This window comes from Notamacropus eugenii, chromosome 7, assembly GCF_028372415.1.
Source record: "Notamacropus eugenii isolate mMacEug1 chromosome 7, mMacEug1.pri_v2, whole genome shotgun sequence".
NCBI classification, from domain to species: domain Eukaryota; kingdom Metazoa; phylum Chordata; class Mammalia; order Diprotodontia; family Macropodidae; genus Notamacropus; species Notamacropus eugenii.
In genome coordinates this window covers 151,430,692-151,438,951 of record NC_092878.1, presented here as the reverse complement: position 1 = coordinate 151,438,951, position 8,260 = coordinate 151,430,692, and positions in this window count along the sequence as shown.

Here is an 8,260-nt window from a genome sequence, read left to right as displayed (position 1 = left end):
TTGCAGTGTTTGGGATTTCTGATGTGTACATACTCCTGTTTGAATTCTGTCCCTGTCGGCCTATGTGAAGATCATGGGCAGGTGCCTGACTCTTTGGAGATAGTGTCTGGTAAGAGCCTCTCGCCTTTTCATTTGGGACAGGAAAGACAGGCTGAGCAGGTATAAATGAATTGTGATGTGGATTTTCTTTCTCCAAAAAACCAGACCCATCTTCCAAATTTCCCTGTTATTATTCTCAAGAGCATCACCATCCTTCTAGTCACCTAGGTTTTCAAGATGTCTGTGTCATGTTTAGAGTCTCACTCACCTCACACATCCAATCAACAACCAAATCTTGGTTCTATCTCCACATCAGATGCAACTGTCCTCTTCTCTCTATGCTCACAGCCACTACCTTTGACCTCCTAATGGGCCTCTCTCCAATCTATCTTCCATACAACTGCCAAAGTAATTTTCTTAAAGCATAGATTTGACTATGAAACTTTTGTTGCTTAGTCATTTTTCAGTCGTGTCCAACTTTTTGTGACCCCTTTTGGGGTTTTCTTGTCAAAGTTACTGAAGTGCTTTGCCATTTTCTTCTCGAGTTCATTTTACAGTGAGCAAATGGAGCAAACAGGGTTACCCAGGGTCACACAGCTAGTAAGTATCTAGGACCAGATTTGAACCCAGGTCTTCCTGACTTTGGACCCAGAACCCTATCCACTGCACCACCTAGCTGTCCCACATTACTACACAATAAATTCCAGTGTCTCCTTATTAACATTGGAATCAAATATTAAATCATCTTTATTGCATCCTTTTCAATTCATATCTTATGTAAGTTTTAAAATGTACGTAGTTGCTAGTATAGTAGGATATGCATAAACTTTATAAATAAGCATAAACAAATGGGTGTGTATGCTTAATTTATTTTTTACTACTAATGGGGGAGGTGATTTTTTAAAAAAAAGTTTGGATACCATTGTATTAGGAGACTATAAGGTACATACACAAAGAGCTATGTTCCAGATTAGACAATATGTCACTGATGCTCAGAGTTGGAAAAAATCCCAAATGTCATAACCCCCTTCTAAATTCTGCCATCCAGCCAAACTGGCCTTCTCTCTGGTCCTTAAACACATCACATCTCTCATCTCTGTGCTTTTTTACAGAAATATGCCCAAAATGTACTTCCTCATAGAACATTCTCTTCCTTTAAGATACAAGTCAAGGACTTTCTTCAGTATCAAACTTCTCCAGGTTCCCCCAAGTATTAGAGTTCTTCATCCCAGACTATTTTATGTCTGACTACATTGCACATTATTTATACTGATTAACTATTTAGCCTAAGTTTTAAAAATGTATTTATTGTTTTCCCCATTAAAATATAAGCTCATTGTGACTTATTCTTTAAACTTGTATACACAACACAGTACAGTGTCTGACTTTTTAATAAAAGTCCTTTGTTATCATTGTTCAGTTGTTTTTAGTCTTTCTGACTCTTCATGACCTCATTTGGGTTTTTTTTCGCAAAGATCCTGGAGTGATTTGCCATTTCCTTCTCTAGTTCATTTTACCAATAAGGAAACTGAGGCAAACAGAGTGAAGTAACTTGTCCAGGGTCACACAGCTACTAAGTGTCTGAGGTCAGATTTGAACTCAGGAAGATGAGTCTTTCTGACTTCAGACCCAGTGTTCTATGCTCTATGGCGCTCCCCCTCAAACCCCCAGCTGCCCCACCCCTTCCTATGATTGACTGGGCCTAAAAAAGCATACTTACTAGGACGTCCTCAACAAGTTGTCATCTAACCTCAGTTGGAGACTTCTAGTCAGAGAAATATCCTCTGTTCTAAGTCAGCCCCTTCAGCTTTTGGACAGCTCCAAGAAGACATTTTTCCTTACATTGTATTTACACTTGCCTTTCTACACCTTCTCTTCATTACTTCTAGGTCTATCTTTTGGGGAGAGACAAGCATAGTATACCAGTTCCCTCTTCCATAGGACAACCTTTCAAAACTTGAAATAACAATTACGTCCCCACCTAAAAATGAACGTTTACATATGCACCAAATTACTTATAGCAGCACTTTGGGTAGGAGCAAAGAACTGGAAATGAGGTAGACACTTATTGATGGAATGGTTAAACAGACTGAAATACATGGATGTAATGGCATTATACTGCTGCACCACAACAAATGATAATTTAAAAAAAATTTTTAAAGTAGGGAAAAACTTATATGAAGTGATACAGAGTGAAGCAGATGGCACAGTGAATAGAGCACTAAGCTTGGAATCAAGAAGACTCCTCTTCCTGAATTCAAATCTGACCTCAGACACTTCCTAATTGTGTGACCCTGGGAAAGTCACTTAACACTCTTTACCTCAGTTTCCTCATTTGTACAATGAGCTGCAGAAGGAAATGGCAAACCTCTCCAGTATCTTTGCTAATAGGGTCACAAAGAGTCATGAAGTAAGTAGAACAAGGTAGGAAATACATACAATAACAACAGTAATGTAAACGGAAATAAACTCTATAGAATCATAATAATCAAATTTGTTCCAGAAGAAAAAAATAAGAAAATGTACATTCTCCTTTCATTGGAAAAGTGGAGACTGTAGGCATGGTACATTGCACATGCTGTAACATTCAGTTGATGTGTTGGTTAGTTTTATTCAACTTTTTTTTTTTTTTACAAAGGATGACTCTTTGGATAGGAATATGACAAAATTAAAGTTATTTAAAAACAAAAGATATCAATACTTTTTCCCCTTTTAAATATATTTATTTGCTATTTTATTTTTCCTCAATTACATGTTAAAAAAAGATTTTACCATTAATTTTTTTCATTTTGACTTCCAAACTCTCCCTCTCCCTCCCTAAGGCAGCAAGGAATTTCATATGGTTTATACAGGTGCAGCCATGCAAAACATATTTCCATATTCGTCATGTTGTGAAAGAAAACACAGACAAAAACTTTTTAAAGTAAAAAAATTACACTTCGGTCTGCATTAAGACCCCATCAATTCTTTCTCTGGATATGGATGCATTTTTCATCATGAATCCTTCAATATTGTCTTGAATCATTGTATTGCTGAGAACAAATATGTCATTCACAAGTTGATCGTGGTACAATATTGCTATTACTGTTTACAATGTTCTCTTTGATCTGCTCATATTAATTCTTGGATAGGTTTGGGGTGGTACCTCAGAGTTGTTTTAATTTGCACTTCTCTAATCAATATTGACTTAGAGCATTTTTTTAATGTGACTAGATAGCTTTCTCATCAGAAAATTGCATATTAATATCTTTGGACCATTATATAATGGTCCATTTATAAATTAGGCAATGTCTCTTGTTTTATTGTTTCTTGATGTCTCATGAAGTTATTAGCTTCTATTCATCCCCATTATAATTTTTAAGGAACTATTTCTTCAGTGAGATTTTATACCTTCTATTCCATTTGGCCAATGCTACTTTTTAAGTCATTCTTTTCTTCAGTGATTTTTTTTGAATGTCTTTATCCATGTGGTCAATTCTGCTTTCTAAGGATTCCCCCTCTTCAGTAGAATTTTTGTGCCTCTTTTACCATTTGGTCTATTCTTTTTTTAAGTATATTTTAAGTATTTTTTCTGTGCTTCCTTCACCCAAGCTATTGACTCTTTTTTCATGATTTTTTCTTTCATCACCCTCATTTCTCATCCTAATTTTTTCTCTACCTCTCTTATTTGACTTTTAAAATCCTTCTTGAGCTCTTTCAGGAATTATTTTTGTGCCTGAGACTAATTCACAATTTTCTTTGAGACTTTGGATGCAGCAATTTTTACTTTATTGTCTTCTTCTGACTTTGTGCTTTTATCTTCCCTGTCAACATAGTAACTTTCTATGATCAAATTCCTTTTGTGGTTGTTGTTTGCTCATTTTTCCAGTCTATTCCTTGACTTTAAACTTTATTTTAAAGTTGGATTCTGCTCTCAGAGTGGAGGGGGCACTATCCCAACTTTTAGGTTTTTATGCAGCTATTTTCAGAGCTAGTTCTGAGGGTCTGTGAGTTTTTAGTTTTTCCAAGGTGATATGATCTAGGGAGAAGTGTGTTTATTACTCTCCTGGCCTGTGTTCTGGTCTGTCAGTGACTGGAAACACTCTTTTCTGCCCTGGAATTGTGACCAGGGTCCTAGCTCCACTGTGGTTGCAAACTCTGGGGTGCTACTGTTCCTCTTCACTCTGGGACTATGACCCAGATCCACATATGGGTAATGCAGCAGAGTCTTACACTCAGTGCCAGCAAAGGATCCCTGTAATCTCCTTCCCTACTGATCAACTTCTTACCATCTGTGATCTGAAGCCATGCTGCTCCTGCTCCTGCCGATTCAGTTGCCTCTAAGATCTGCTTCTGGCTTGCTGGGGTGCAACCTGAGCTGGCACAGCCCGTGCTGGAGTGTACTCCCCTCTCCCCCAGTGTGACAGATCTTTCTTGTTGACTTTCTAAGTTGTCTTGGGATGGAAAATTGCTTCACTCCATTCTTTTGTGGCTTCTGCCCCTTCAGAATTCATTTTTTTAAATTAATTTATTTGTTTTCAGTTTTCAACAAATACTTCCATGTGTTTTAAATTTTCTCCATCTTCCTCCCCAAGATGGCATGCAATCTTATATGGGTTCTACACATACATTCTTATTAAACACATTTTCACATTAGTCATGTTGCATAGAAGAATTAAAATGAATGGGGAAAAGGGTGAGAAAAACAAAACATAACACAAGAGAAAACAGTCTACTTCATTCTTTATTCTGATTTTATAGTTCTTTCTCTGAATGCAGATGGCATTTTCCATCGAGTCCTTTGGAAATTTTTATGTCCTTGCATTTCTGTGAAGGACTTAGTCTATCAGAAACACTTCTTGCACCCTGTGGCTGTTACTGTGTATAATGTTCTTCTGGTTCTGCTCATTTCACTCAGCATCAGTTCGTATAAGTCTTTCCAGGTTTTTCTGAAGTTCGACTGTTTGTCATTTCTTATAGCACAATAGCATTCCATTCCATTCATATAGTACAACTTGTTGAGCCATTCCCCAATTGATGGACATTCCCTTGATTTCCAGTTCTTGACCACCACAAAAAAGCAGCTATAAATATTTTTGTACATGTGGGTCCTTTTCCTATTTTTATGATCTCTTTGGGATATAGCCCTAGAAGTGATATTGCTGGGTCAAAAGGTATGCACATTTTTTATAGTCCTTTGGGCATAGTTCCAAATTGCTCTCCAGAATGGTTGGATCAGCTCATAGCTCCACCAACAATGAATTAGTTTTCCAGCTCTTCTACATCTTCACCAGCATTTATCACCTTCCTATTTTGTCATCTTAACCAGTCTGATAGGTGTGATGTGGTACCTAAGAGTTGTTTTGATTTACATCTCTCTAATCAATAGTGATTTAGAGCATTTTTTTATATGACCATAGATAGCTTTAATTTTTTTCCTCTGAAAACTGCCTGTTCATATCCTTTGACCATTTATCAATTGGGTAATCACTTATATTCTTGTAAATTTGACTCAGTTCTCTATATATTTTAGAAATGAGACCTTTATCACAGACACTAGTTGTAAAAATTCTTTCCCAGTTTTCGCTTCCCTCCTAATCTTGATTGCATTGGCTTTGTTTGTGCAAAAACTTTTCAATTTAATGTAATCAAAATGATCCATTGTGCATTTCATAATGTTTTCTTTCTCTTGTTTGGTCATAAACTTCTCCATTCTCCATAAATCTGACAAATAAACTATTCCTTGCTCCCCTAACTTATTTATAGTATCAGCCTTTATACCTAGATCATGTACCCATTTGGACTTTATTCTGGTGTATGGTGTCAGGCATTGGTCTATACCCAATTTCCACCACACTATTATCCAGTTTTCCTAACAGTTTTTGTCAAACAGTGTGTCTTTATCCCAGAAGCTGGGTTCCTTTGGTTTATTGAACAGTAAACTGCTATAATCATTGATAACTGTGTCTTGCGTACCTAACCTTCTACCGATCCACCATTCTATTTCTTAGCCAGTACCAAGTGGTTTTGATGATTGTTGCTTTATAACACAATTTGAGATCTGGTATGACTAGGCCACCTTCCCTAGCACTTCTTTTAATTAATTCCCTTGATATTCTGGACCATTTGTTCTTCCAGATGAATTTGGATATTATTTTTTCTAGCTATAGAAAATAATTTTCTGGTAGTTTGATTGGTATGGCAAGAATTCATTTTTAGGAGGGAAATTTGGGGGAGCTCACACAAGTCCCTGCCTTTTTTACCATCTTGGCTCTGTCCTCAATATCAATATATATATATTTTTTAATATGGAGGGATATCTTACAGAATTAAAGTTATATAAAAATTTATAAATACTTTTTAACTTAACTGATGTTAGAGGAAGATTCATTACTTGAAAATTTATATCAATCAAAAAATGTTCAGTGTAATTGACAGATTTTTTAAAGTGAAAATAATATAATATTGGAGAATATTAGTTACCTGATAAAAGTCACATTTCTAAGATATATTAGAAACTGATTCAAATCCATAAGAACAAGAGCCTTTCCCCAATAGACAATGGTCAAATGTGAATGAACAGAAAACTTTCAGAGAAAATTCATCTCAGTCTCCAGAAGAATGGGCTGAAACTTAGCTCAATTCTTACATTGCATAGGTCTCATCAAGTTCATATGCAGATGTGGAATGACTGCCATGACTGTGGAATGACTGCCAGATGAGTCCTCATCTTAGCCACTGCTGGGCTGGGTCCTAAAGGTCTCTCCCAAAGACCACTCCCTTATCCCCTGATTTCATCAGTGCTCTAGCTGGCTGCAAATCTGCAAGGACACCTGGACACTTGCTTACCTAGCCCTTTGATATTAACAAAGGGCAGCTCCAATCTCCTCAACTACATCGGAAAAGAACAAATGAAGAGGTCAAGCACCACAGAGTCCATTTTCACTGGGCCACACGTCAAGCTCAGTGGGGAGCCCAAGACCTCTTCCCTGAAAGCATTATCTCTTATTTAACAGGAGTCAGGCCAAGAGCAAAAGAGCCACGAGGAAATGGCTGAGGATTTGATCACTGGTTCTTTTTGATGCCTCCACAATCAATCAAAAAGTCTTCTATTCCCCATGAAGTTAGCCAAGCAGTACCAGTTACAGAATGTCTACAACTGCTCCAATGTCTCTGCAAGGCTCTCTAGCCTCTCCCTAGGAGAGAGAGAATTAGCATCAGCCAAGTATTCTGGTGCTCCCTGCACCTGTATCAGTTCCCCATTACACCAGAGATGTGGACTGCTCTCAAGAACTTCTGCCACTACTCTGCATTAAAACATTCCGCAGTAATGTGCAGTTTTATAGGGCACAGCTAGAGGGCAGAAGAGAGCAAATATATCAAGGAGCTAGAAACTTGATTTCATATTTCTTACGTTTGAGTATACAATAAAAGATATTAGTTTCAGGGCTGAAAGGAACCTTAGGAATCACAAGTGAAGCCCAGAGAGATTAAATAACTTGTTGAAGGCTATTTACACATATTAAAGGGTGGAATTGGAATTGGAATCCAAATCCTCTGGCCTCACTCTCTCCGCTGTAGCAGGCTTGTGGTATGCATAGGGCGCTCTGGAGTGAGGGCTGAGACCTTTCCAGGGCAGCTCATCCACCTTTGGTAGCCACCTGTCACCCAGATCTCATCAATGGCTCCAAGAAGCTGTAGCATGCCCAGGGGCACACCCCCGTAAAACTGAGGAGGCAAATGGACTAAATCAGGTTGTAGGTAACCAACAGACACTCCAAGCATGTGAAGACTTTCTCCAGCAAACTGGGCAGATGAGAACAATTTGTTGCAATGGCCATAAAGGGGGCTGAAGCAGGTACAGTGGAGCTTAGATCTTAGTTAGACATCAAAGGTGCCAATGTTGTCCACTGCATCCCAGGCCATCTCCAGTTGTCCTGATTTTTGTCTTGTCATAGGACTTTGATGACGCAGGAAGAGAGGGTCTTGGTGTAACTCTGCCTCACTTCAGTTCACATGTAAGTCAAGACATCGCCCCATGATGTCACGAGTCCTCTTTGAAAATGGAAAAGCAATGGCAACGAGGCTTCCTCTTCACCAAAGATGATGTTCATATTAATGATCCTTCATGAAGAGGCAGCAGATTATTTCCAAACTCTTGAGAAATGCTCCCCTTGGAATTTGAAATTTTTCTTAATTCTTGGTTGCTGACAAAATAAATATGAATATAATGAGATCACTG